Source organism: Balearica regulorum, chromosome W, assembly GCF_011004875.1.
Source record: "Balearica regulorum gibbericeps isolate bBalReg1 chromosome W, bBalReg1.pri, whole genome shotgun sequence".
In the NCBI taxonomy this organism is placed as follows: domain Eukaryota; kingdom Metazoa; phylum Chordata; class Aves; order Gruiformes; family Gruidae; genus Balearica; species Balearica regulorum.
This window is the reverse complement of record NC_046219.1, coordinates 18,006,900-18,019,922: the sequence shown is the minus strand read 5'-3', so window position 1 is coordinate 18,019,922 and position 13,023 is coordinate 18,006,900. Positions and strand designations below refer to the sequence as shown.

The window sequence follows — 13,023 nt, the reverse complement described above, 5'->3', positions numbered from 1 at the left end:
CTCTCCCTGGCTGCAATTGCTCCTGTTGGGGTTGTTGGGGTTTTTTTTCCCTTCTTAAATGTTATCCCAGAGGTGCTACTGTCACTGAAATTCGGGAATAAAAGAAAACTCCTTAACACCAATTTAGCATTAAGAAGCAGGCATTTCCTTTTATTGCAGCGCTGGGTGTCAGGAGGATAGTTCCTCTAATCAGGCACCCCTAATGCTGCTTCTCTTGTCATATTTATACACAAATGTTACAAAGATTACAAAGTAAGTGGTACACTTAGTGGCTGTGCATGGGTCATGCTGGAACATTTCAAAGTGTGTGGCCATGGACGAGCCCATGACAGGACAGGTTTATTTCTGAGAGGACTGAAGCGACTGTGACTGTGGGCAAGGCCACACTGGAGCAAGTGTATCTATGAAGGCATTGTGGCCCATGGAGAAGGCCATGCTGGAACAGGTGCACCTCGAAGTGACTGTAGCTGTGGATAAGTCTATGCCACAGCAGGTGTAACCCTGGAGAAACTGTGGCTCATGGATAAGGCTCCACTTGGAGCAGGTACACCCCTAAGGGACTGCAGTCTGAGGATAAGTTCAAGCCGGAGCAGGGGCAAGGGGAGGTGTTCATTGCAATGGTAAACTTGATGGTCTGACTCGAAGGGACCAGGGGTGGAGATTGTAATGGAAATACCTTTAAATTGTTGTAACCCATGATTTGAGTTGCTTGTTACAGGAATTACTGTAGCAGAAATCACCTGAACCAATGGAGAACAAGCCTTACAGGGGGCAGCGCAAGTGCAGCAGTGGACCTGACCTGAGCTGGTTTTGGTGCCCAGTAACTCCACATGTCAACCACCTCTCCTGTCCTGAGTGACCACCATGGTGGATGGAGCCCAAGGTTGTGGACCAAGTGAACCCAATGGACATTTTGCGGACATTTATGGACATTTTAAAAGGGTGGTCCACAGACTAAGGGAATGATATCAGCATATTATATCAAGGGATGAGAAGGGTGGTGGTGCTTAATGAGGATGTATTGAATTGTGTGGGACCTGAGCATGACGTAAATAGTATGGAATAAGGGGTGGATAATGTCCTGGTTTCAGCTGAGAGGATTGATTTTTCTTCATAGTAGCTAGTGTGGGGATACGTTTTGGATTTGTGGTGGAGACAGCATTGATAATATAGAGATGTTTTTGTTCTATGGACTTATTGTTGAGCAGTGTTTACACGAGGCCAAGGCCTTTTCTGCTTCTTGCACTGCCCTGCCAGCGGGATGGCTGGGGGTGGACAAGAAGTTGGGAGGAGACACAGACAGGACAGGTGACCCAAACTGACCAAAGGGGTATTCCATACTATATGACGTCATGCTCAGTTTATAAGGAGCTTGGAGGAAGAGGAGGGGGGGGGCGGCGGCGTTCGGAGCAATGGCGTTTGTCTTCCCAAGTAACCGTTACGCGTGATAGAGCCCTGCTTTCCTGGAGATGGCTGAACACCTGCCTGCCCATGGGAAGTGGTGAATGAATTCCTTGCTTTGCTTTGCTTGTGCGCGCAGCTTTTGCTTTACCTATTAAACTGTCTTTATCTCAACCCACGAGTTTTCTCACTTTAACTCTTCCAATTCTATTTCCCATCCCGATGGGGGGGAGTGAACGAGCGGCTGCGTGGTACTCAGCTGCCGGCTGGGGTAAAACCACGACACACTCCCTATTACAATAATTGGTTCCTATTTCTTCACCTAGTGTGCAAACTAGAACACATGCTCGGTTCCTTTCTCCGCCTCTATCTTTTGAGTAGGGGGTATCATTTGGGTAGGGGGCTTATGGGTCAGTGGTTGTGGGGACCCTGGCCCAAGTTACCTTTCCCCTAGTTTCTCAATACTTCGGTGTTGGTAATTGTTCGCTATATGCCTCAGGAAGATAAGGATGCTCCTGGAGGCAATTAGTGTCCTCCCTTTCTGAAAAGTATGTATATAAGGACCTTGAAGTGTCTTATAGCTCCTCCTTTTTATCATGATGTGTAGCAGGTGCTCATTCTAAGAATTGTTAGCCTTCTTCCTAAAGTAACAATGAATAGTTTCTTATCACATATAAGTAGGCCTTCGTTACAGGCCTATCTTTTTGCTACACTACCACCGTCGCTGATTGGCTCATCCTTGGCCAGCGGCGGGTCCATCTTGGAGCCGGCTGGCATTGGCTCTATCGGACATAAGGGAAGCTTCTAGCAGCTTCTCACAGAAGCCACTCCTCTAAGCCCCCCTGCTACCACAACCTTGCCACACAAACCCAACACAGGTGGCATAAAAAACTGCACTGAAATACTACTCAGCAAGTCTAAGCATTCCTTTCCATGGTGTCCAGCTCTGCTCCTGTATCTCCAAGTCCCCACAGCTGAAGAAAACAGCTGAGCAACACCTAACAGCTCCAATAGAGCTGCTGGTTTATTTGGCTGAGGTGCCTTAGGAAAAGATAAGTGAGCAGCACTGGCTGTAACCAGCCCCTCTGCTGTCCTGTCAATGTTGGCAACATAAAATGCGAATTTCTCTTCTAGGCCACAGCCTTCAAGGGCATCTATAGTCAGCCAGGCTTCATGTGTTGTCACCAGATGAAAACATATTCATCCAAATAAACAAGCATAATAATTTAATTTGTCAAAACAGACACAATGATCATCCCTTTGACAACCTTTACGTCAATCATGACAGCAGAAGAGCTGCCGCATGCAATGACTATATGTTCTTATGAGCTTGCCCACATACTTCCTGTGAATGAACTTGTTTTACTAACTTCTCCAGCACTTTTCCCTAGCACCAAATCTACATGATTACCTTTACTGTGTTTGTCCCTCACTAAAAAGGTAAATGAGTATGAAGCTAATGCAGCCATTCAGCATAGAAAACCTACAACATCAAACAAAACATAAACAATAGGCATTCAGTCAAGTTCAAATTAATTTTTATAGTCTTTAATATAGAAACTCCTAAGAGTCTGTGCAGTGTTTTATAATACAGTAATACAGAAAGATTGCCAGTTTTATCAATACTGATGATATGTAACGTAATATTAAAAAAGCTTGAAGTAAAATGTATGTCCCTTTTATTTCCTCATGTTATCACTTAATGGCCTTGCTAATGTAATAATATTAATTTTCCTGTTAGTAGGTCTGTTCAGACAATTGTTTTCAATCTAGGAGTTGTCTGCCATACCCATTCTTGTTTTCTGGTACATGGGAGTACATGAGGAATGTTGATGCCTCCTGTGTTTAAAAGATATAAAAGTTTGCTTTAAATCATTATAGATCTAATTTTTAGTTGAAGAACTATATCTCCAATAGCTTGTAATTCAAATTGAAATATTGCTGAAGTTACCACTATAGGACCAAAACACAACACAGTAATTAAAAATCATTTAGTTTCTTCATTCCAGCACTTTCTACCTATCCAGACAAAGTTGGTGGTTTGCTTATTTTTCATTAATTTATGTTTGTTTCTGATCATTTGCTTTTTTTTTCCATGGTATTTTCCATAGTGTTTCTTACTTTTTCCCTATGGCTTCATCATTCTAATTGTTCTGTGAGATTAGATGGGAGCTTTTAAAAGAATGGTTCATAATTTGTCCTAATAGCTTTTCAAATATAAAATTAGACTGATTGAGCTATAATTTTTCAGGTTCTCCTTTTTCTCTCTTAGAGATGGGTGTGATGTTTCCCAGCACTACCTCTAGGATTTCTGAGAGTTATGTTACAAAACTATACAATTTAGTTGTAAGTCTCAAAATAACCTGGTTTATAGTGCATTTTATTTAAACGAGGAAAAAAATGTTAAGCAAACATCCAAATTATCTCTAGTTTAATCTGTATTAGCCATTTCTATGGCTAAAAATTCCCTATTTTTTTTTTTTTTCCTTTTCCAGAATCACCTTAGTGACACTCTGGAGAAATCTGTATTCATTAAGATAACCTGATAAGCCTTCTGGACACAACATTCAGTTGAGTTTGGGAATAATACCAAAGCATAGATATTCTCCTCTAGCTCTGAGCTTCTCATGGCAGTGTTGAAGAAGGTGGAGAACATCCAGCCAGACTGAGTGTTGGTTGCCTCTCCCAGGGAGAGCTGTGAAGTAGCAAACAGACAAAAATGAATACTAAAATAATCATAGAAGAGTGACAGTCATACATTTCCCTGTAATAAAAAAACCCTCTTATCTGAAGAAATGAAGGAATTAATAAACTGCAGATGTGAAACCAAGAATTCAGAAGGCGTGCTTATGTGTAGGATTGAGTAGATCACTATTTTTAAAAAGCAGTTGATTCAGATTATAAATGAAGGCCAAAAGGGACCATTAGCTTATCTAGTGCAAGGCTATTCACATAGCAGCCTGTGACCTACACCCAGCTTGCTGGAGAGTTCTGTCTGGCTCAACAAATAGTTTTGAAAGCTGCTTAGTGCATGCATACACACCCAGATCTCCCATCACACTGTCCTGCATTACGACCAAATGATTCACCCAGGGAGGTACAGAATTCAGATATGTACAATGTGGCCTTTTCTGGTCTCTTCTATTAAAAAAAGTCATGAAAACAACTGCTCATTCCTGTAGTGATATCAATCATTTGCAAGAAATTTTCTCTGTATCAGAAGGCTCAACATGTCTCCATTCCACAATGATTTGTTCTGTGCATGAAAGGGCTTTACTGTCATGCCTAGAGCAAGCCAGAAGTGTGCTACTATACAAGAGAAAAACATTGGCTGGATGGTCGCACTCAAAGAATTTCAGTCAACAGCTCAATGTGCAAGTGGAGATCAGTGATGAGTGGCATTCCTCAGGGGACGGTACTGGGATCGACAGTGTTTATCATCATTGTTGGCGACATGGACAGTGAGATTGAGTGCACCCTCAGCGAGTTTGCCAACAACACCAAGCTGTGTGGTGTGGTCGACATGCTGGAGGGAAGGGATGCCATCCAGAGGGACCTTGACAGGCTGGAGAGGTGGGCCCGTGCGAACCGCATGAAGTTCAACAAGGCCAAGTGCAAGGTCCTGCACGTGGGTCGGGGCAATCCCAAGCACATCTAAAGGCTGGGCGAGGAATGGATTGAAAGCAGCCCCGAGGAGAAGGACTTGGGGGTATTGATTGATGAGAAGTTCAACATGAGCGGGCAATGTGTGCTTGCAGAAAGCCAATTGTTTCCTGGGCTGCATCAAAATAAGTGTGGCCAGCAGGTCGAGGGAGGTGATCCTGCCCCTCTACTCCACTCTTGTGAGACCCCACCTGGAGTACTGCATCCAGCTCTGGGGGCCCCAGTACAGGAGAGACATGGAGCTGTTGGAGCAAGTCCAGAGGAGGGCCACAAAGATGATCAGAGGGCTGGAGCACCTCTCCTATGAAGACAGGCTGAGAGAGTTGGGATTGTTCAGCCTGGAGAAGAGAAGGCTCCAGGGAGACCTTATTACAGCCTTCCAATACCTGAAAGGGGGCCTACATGAAATCTGGAGAGGGACTGTTTACAAGGGCATGTAGTGATAGGATAAGGGGTAATGGCTTTAAACTAAAATAGGATAGATTTAGATCAGATATTAGAAAGAAATTCTTTACTGTGAGAGTGGTGAGGCACTGGAACGGGTTGCCCAGAGAGGTTGTGGATGCCTCATCCCTTGAAGTGTTCAAGGCCAAGCTGGATGGGGCTTTGGGCAACCCAGTCTAGTGGAGGGTGTCCCTGCCCACAGGAGCAGGGTTGGAACTAGATGATCTTTAAGGTCCTTTCCAACCCAAACCATTCTATGATTCTATGATATCTGTATAGCCCCTTTGATAGGTATGCCTGGTGAAACAATACCAGTACTGTGGTGTGGTCTTTTCCAACCTTAAAGATTCTATGATTCTATACTATGAAGAAAATTAACTCTCAGCTGAAACCAGGACACCTGGGTTGGAAGGGACCTTAAAGATCATCTAGTTCCACCCACCCTGCCGTGGGCAGGGACACCCTCCACTACATCTAGTGGACCACACTACATCACTGCCAAGCTGTTAGAATATGACACTGGGGCACTTTGAATCACCTTCCTCCACATGGCCTGCGTGCACAGGACATCCTCTGGATCTTTGGAGACCTCCTCGTCATCTAGATCACTGTAGATGACTTCCAGCACTGCTAATTCTCTCAAGTACTGGATGCCTTCATCTGTGGTAGTCCACTATCCTGGGGAGTTCACAAGATCTTCCTTGAATGGCTATCTTGCCCTCACACTTGAGAGGAGACATCTCCAGAGACTGCAAATTGCTGCCTCTTTTCCAATTCCTCTCTCAATTCCTCAGTTTCTAGCTAGGGATCCCAGCTGTTGGGCTTCCCTACCTTCCAGTTGCTGACTGTCAGCCCCATTATCCCAGCATTAGAGCAGCCAGGCAGCAATCCACTCACCTGGCTGGTGGATGTGATCTTTCCGCATGTCTCAAAGTTCTGATGAGGTCAGGGACTGGGTAGTTTCTGCTTCCTGTCTGATTTCTCTCACTCCTTCCTCCCACTTCTTTGCTGACAGGTGGTGCATCAGTTTGCCAGGATTGCTTGCCTGTTCAGGTGTAAAGTCCCAGGTTATAGGAGGTGATAATCACCCTAGGAACCTGCCCAAATCCTTCCACACACCCTGCCACCCAGCGACTGGCCACCTCAGGGCACATTTCAGTATTGCCTCACCCAAAATTTGTCTTCTCAAACCAGGATGAGACCAAATTCCACAAAACCCATAATATGCCAACAGTATTAATTAGTAATATTAAACAGCTCACATAAGGGTGAATAAGGATCTCAGGAGCCCGCATGATAAAACCATCCACATCAATCTTCACATCAGTCCTGGGTAGGGAGAGGGAGATGTATTCCCTCATCTTCTCCACAAGACAGCTCCCCCAGCAAGAACATCAATGGCAGGGCAAATCACATAGCCATTGCTTGTGCTAGCATGCTCCCAAGCTCCTTCACCCTCCCCACAAAATAGCTTGCCCAGCGCAGTAAAGCCATCAATGCCAGGGCAAAGCACAGAGCCATTATTTGTATTAACATGTTCCCAAGCTCAGCAAAATAAAGAGATAAGCAGTGTGGCCAAACAAGCTCCATGACCCGCACAGGAGCTTGCCACTTAATAACTACTCTAGCTATAGCACGCTTAATACAAAACTGCCATTATGGGGCCTCACGTTGGGTGCCAAAAAGGACCTTGATAGTTTAACCTTGACAGGACGCCAGATGTCCACCAAGCCGCTCTATCACTCCCCTCCTCAGCACGGCAGGGAGGGGAGAAAAATGAGATGGAAAAAAACCCAAAAAACAAAACCCCCCCTCATGGGTCAAGATAAAGGCAGTTTAATAAAGCAAAAACAAAAGGCCATGCATGGAAGCAAAGGTAAACCAAAAGATTTATTCTCAATTTCCCATCAGCAGGCAATGTCCGGCCACTTCCCAGGAAGCAGGGCTTCAGTATGCGTCGCAGTTGCTCCAGAAGACAAACACTGTAAATAATGAATGCCCCCACTTCCTCCTCCCTTCTCTCAGCTTCTTATTGCTGAGCAGATGTCATATGGCATGGAATATCCCTTTGGTCACTTTGGGTCAGCTGTCCTGGATATGTCCCCTCCCAAGATTTTGCCCATCCCTAGCCTACTGGTGAAGGGGGGGAGAAATGTTGGAGAGACAGCCTTGATGCTGCGCCAGCACTGCTCAGTAGTAGCCAAAACACTGGTGTGTTATCAACACCTTGCTAGCTACCAATACACAGCACAGTACTATTGTTGTTCCAAAACTGGGGGTTCATTTACCCGGTGTGCAACACGCCAATATACACACAGAGCAGAGGTATTTTATTGCATATTTGCGCAGATATGGGTGTCTGTCCCAAGACAGCACCCCAAAGCTCCAAATCAGCAGTCATTTATACACTTAATATTAACATATTCCTGTTTCTAATACATATGTATTGTTTATCATTATATGATTGGTTAATAAACTTTTGCCTCCTATGTAAATTAGTGCGCATAGCTAATAGTTCTTTCTTTTGAGTCGGTGGTGTAATTAGGGTGGGTGATCCATGAGTCGGTGGTTGCGGTCTCCCCCTGTTGGAATTACCTTTCCCCTAATTTCCTTCTTCTTTGGCAATCCTCAGTGATTCTTCAAGGTTTGTTGGTAAAACTAGCAATATATCAGTTACACTTCTACCTTTTGACAATTACATCTTAATTAACAGAAAAAGAGCACATTGCTTGGATAAACATTAACTGACACAGAGGTAGGGCTATACAATAGACGTCTTTAGCAGCAATAGTCTTGGTTTAAATTACATGCTACATTTGATTTTGCTGTAACACTATGACGGCTGATATGGGGAAAATTAACTCCAGCTCAGCCAGACCCAATACAACTGTTCATAACTATTTAGTACCATAATGATACCTCCTATACAAAATAAAAGAAATATGACCAAAACTCTGATCACATTAAAGCTGACAGTAACACAAGTGCAACCTATGTAATAAACTTACAAAAGTGGTATCAGCTGAATTTGAACTCAACCTTAAAGGATTCCTAACACCTCATAACCGAGTTGGAAATGTCACTGATAAAATCTCGACGGTGATATTATAAACACAAAATGGGCAGCCACGCTGTTTAATCTGACATCTTCAGAGATTAAATCTCACACAGATAAAAAGTCTAATCACTTTGGACAGCTCTTCAGTCCTCAAGAAGTTAAATAAATGTCTAGGCAGAACGAGGTACTGAGACACCAACAGCCAGCTGACTATGAGCTAGCAGTGTGCCCAGGTGGCCACAAAGGCCAATAGCATCCTGGTTTGTATCAGAAATAAGTGTGGCCAGCAGGACTAGGGAAGTGATTGTCCCCCTGTTACTGGCACTGGTGTTGGAGATATGTGAGAAATAAAACAAAGGATGCTACTTAGCCTCTGTAAATAGTTAATGAGGCCCATCCCTGAGAGAAGGAACAAGATGACACCATCAGCCAAACAAAAGAAATACCCAGATAAGCACAAGAATAATTCTACTACTGATAAAGTCAAAGAGCTATTTGAACTGTGAGTGAACTATCCTAATTATCATAGTAAAACCACACCTCTAGAGGAGAAAAAGCCCCCTACTCACATAAACTCACCCCTCAGTGAGCATGAGTAGTAAAAAGATAGGATGCTGAGATGGGACATAGCAAGGAGCAATAAAAACAAGGGTAACTAAGTGTAATTGTAAAATTAGATGTGAAAGTGCTGATAACAGTTGCTTGAAATGTATAAATGCTTACCGTGTGATAACCAAGGTGTGCTAGCTTTGTGGAGTGACCACCTAGCACCCATCTCTGCGCAGACATGAAATAAACAAATATCTCAGCTCTGTGTGTTATTGGCTCTTTGTACACCAGATAAAGAACCCCATTTCAGGACAATGCTGGTGAGGCTGCACCTCAAACACTGTGTTCAGTTTTGGGCCCCTCACTACAAGAAGGACATTGAGGTGCTGGAGTGCATCCAAAGAAGAGCAATGAAGCTGGTGAAGGGTCTAGAGAACAATTCTTATGAGGAGTGGCTGAGGGAACTGGGGTTGTTTAGCCTGGAGAAAAGGAGGCTGAGGGGAGACCTTATTGCTCTCTACAACTACCCGAAAGGAGGTTGTAGCGAGGTGGGTGTCAGTCTCTTCTTCCAAGTAACAAGTGATAGGACAAGAGGAAATGGCCTCAATTTGTGCCAGGGGAGGTTTAGATTGGATGTTAGGAAAAATTTCTTCACTGAAAGGGTTATCAATCATTGGAACAGGCTGCCCAGGGAAGTGGTTGAGTCACCATCCCTGGAGGTATTTAAAAGACGTGTTAGATGAGGCACTTAGGGACATGGCTTAGTGGTGGACTTGGTAGTGTTAGGTTAATGGTTGGACTCAATGATCTTAAAGGTCTTTTCCAACCTAAATGATTTTATGATTCTGTGATTCCATCGATATCCAAGGTCCTTACAGAATTTAAGTGAGCAATATTCAAAGAGGAATACTAAAACCTCAATATACCTGTCAGCATGGTTTCGCAAATGAGATTTTGTTACACGGCTTTGCTTTAGCAGCAATTTAGGATTTATTAATTTTTTTGAAATAGATCACAATATTAGGTTGTATAATTATTAACAGCACTTAATCATCAGCCAATTTAACAGAATGATTCAATGGAATTTGTTACAATCAAAATAGCGACTTAGTTAAAGATTCGAAAATGGCAAGGGTCACTCGAAACTTACAGCAGGGTTGCACACACAGATGGGGGTTAAATCAAATTACACACAGACAGGCAGGCAGGCAAATAGTTCTGAACCAAATTGCTCACACACACACAGAGGTTAACCTATGATTAAAAATTCTCTTTTTGTGAGTTTCATAAATTACTCATTTTATGTGCCAGCATTCATCAACGGGCAGTCGGTGAACCTCACAAAATTAGGCCTTTGAGTCCTTGTGAAATTATCGTTGGATAATCTTTCAATCCTCAAAAAATCTACCCTGAAAGGCATCCCAGTTCAGGGGGAGGTACTGAGTCATACAGCCCATTGCGGTCCCAGAGAGCTCAAAAGGTCTCACTTTTGGATCGCTATTTATAGAATCTAGAGATGATTGGTCAGTATTCTCCATTCTGGCCACAATTTGTGCTGAGTCATTCTGGTAGACAATTCAGGCAGCAGATGGCCCAGGTGTGGCCAGAGTGCCTGACACTCAAGTCACTGCGCTTGTATCCAAGATGCAAGCAGCACAATGGGGCTTATCCTGAGATCTGAGAGTGGCCCAGGGGGCTGCACCACCATACATGGTACAGGGAAAATGTATTCCAAACCCCAAACTAGGCTATCAGATTGTCCCTAAACAGCCAAATCACACAAGCAACTAAGAAATATAATTCTTTATGTTATCTTAGTCCCACCAGTTTGACATGCCATCTCCTACTACCAACAAACTTTGACATTTCAGCAGGCAGCAAGTATGCATTCAAGAATGTATCTGTCTCATTTTGCAGTGAGCAAAACATTTCTGGTGACCAGGTGAACCATAACATTTGTCATACTGATACCAATGAAGCAGCTCAGCTGGGGGCATGATAATGGCAGTACTGACCTTACTTTTCCCAAATGTTGACCCTATTGTTCTACACAGATATCTGAGCTGCTTATGGATTAACATAAGTCACAGGCTAGCACTTTAAGTAAACTACTGATGTTAGTTTGCCTAAAAATGCTGGCATTGTAAAATGTGGCAATTCACTAGAAGATCAAGAGGCCTGTATGGAAGGGTAAGGTACACATTTGGGCACAAGAACATCATTGGGTGTCCCAAGCTTATCTGATCCTTTCCCTCCTTCCCTGCCAACACATTACTTCCTTGGAAAAGGAGATAACACAATCAAAAGAAAAAAATATGAAGAGGAAAAAATAAAAAGAAAATACAAAAGGAAAGTTTTTCTTTCATAGGCACTGCATGCACTCAAAAAATCTCTTAAAGTAGGTGGATATTAACATCAACTGGAAAATAGTTACTTTAATACAGTTCTCAAAATATATTTGTGGATTAAATTTATCTGGTTTATGGAAATGAGATGGATTCCATTACATGACCCAAGATTAAGCATTACGGTTTTTCACATATAGTATCTTAGATCTTTGCTATTTTATTTTTGTATTTTATATGACTGAAAATAATGGAAATATTTCTTAAAACTTCCTGAATACAAGCGAAAAAATACCTTTTTCAAAAAAAAAAACACAAAAACCCTTACCTTTACTGATTCCCCCTTTGATCGGCTTAATGTTAACAACCTGTTGCATGTTTCCAGCTGAAGAACCAGTAGGTTATTTGCTTCATTAATTTCTGATATTTTCAAGAAAATTGAAAAAGACTGAAGTTATACTAATATCTTTTGATCCAAGTTTTAAATCTTGAGTTTTAAATTAATATAAAAATTAACATTTTCACAACACTACAGTCACAAGCCTGTATTATTTGCATTCTGGAAATTCTGTTATAGAGAAGAACAATGCTAGACTTGAAAGCCTGTGCTATTGATAGTTTACCCTGTGGAACTAAGAATGCTGACTTACATCACTAGTTATAAACTGTTTTCTTCTCAATTCTGTAGTCCGCATGTTGTCCCAAAACTGGGGGTTCGTTTACCCAGTGTGCAACATGCCAAAATACACACAGAGCAGAGGTATTTTATTGCATATTTGCACAGATATGGGTGTCTGTCCCAAGACAGCACCTCAAAGCTCCAAATCAGTGGTTGTTTATACATTATACATTAACATATTCATCTTTCTAATACATATGCATTGTTATTCTATGAAATGATTGGTTTAGATTTCTTCATCTAGCATGCAAACTAGAACGCATGATCAGTTCTTTTCTCTGCCTTTATCTTTTGAGTAGGTGATATGATTAGGGTGAGTGGTCCATGGGTCGGTGGTCACGATCTCCCCCGTTGGAATTACCTTTCCCCTAATTTCCTTCTTCTTTGGCAATCCTCAACGATTCTTCAAGGCTTGTTGGTCAAACTAACAATTTATCAGTTACACTTCTACTTCTTGACAATCACATCTTCATTAGTACATTGGTTAGATATACATTAACTAACACAGGGATAGGACTATACAACGGTCACCCTTAGCAGCAAGTCTTGGTTACATTTGATTTTGCTGTAACAGATTCACTGAAATGGCGGGTACACTGGGTTTTAAACTGCCGCCTTCACTCTTGTCCCTGCCCATGCTGAGTCAGAGCTACCTCTCCTCAGGAGCTCGCTCTTTTCTGCCCTGGGGGCGAAATGGGGAACCCTCTCTCTCCCTGTGCTTTTACCTTTGCGGTTTTGCCTTTTCGGTTTTGTCACTTTAGGAAGGGTCCCCCAATGCAATCCTCTGCTCCAGAGCCCTTCGCCTCAGTGGCTTCGATGAAATGGTAGGTACACTGGGTTTTAAACTGCCACCTTCGCTCTTGTCCCCACCCATGCTGAGTCAG

General features: G+C 42.8%; 1 long non-coding RNA gene across 3 annotated transcripts in view; it reads right to left on the bottom strand.

The window, feature by feature from the left end:
• Positions 1–2,338: 2,338 nt before the first annotated feature.
• Positions 2,339–13,023, bottom strand: part of LOC142599218 (uncharacterized) — a 159,113-nt gene continuing 148,428 nt past the window's right edge. The window contains exons 2-4 of one of the 3 annotated variants that reach the window (XR_012832838.1): positions 6,406–9,630; positions 3,992–4,096; positions 2,339–2,884 (exon numbers count right to left, since the gene is read on the bottom strand). This is a non-coding gene — a long non-coding RNA (uncharacterized LOC142599218). Of the gene's footprint in view, positions 2,885–2,948; positions 3,241–3,475; positions 4,097–6,405; positions 9,631–13,023 lie in introns of those variants that run through there. The other 2 variants (XR_012832839.1, XR_012832837.1) reach the window with 2 other exon arrangements.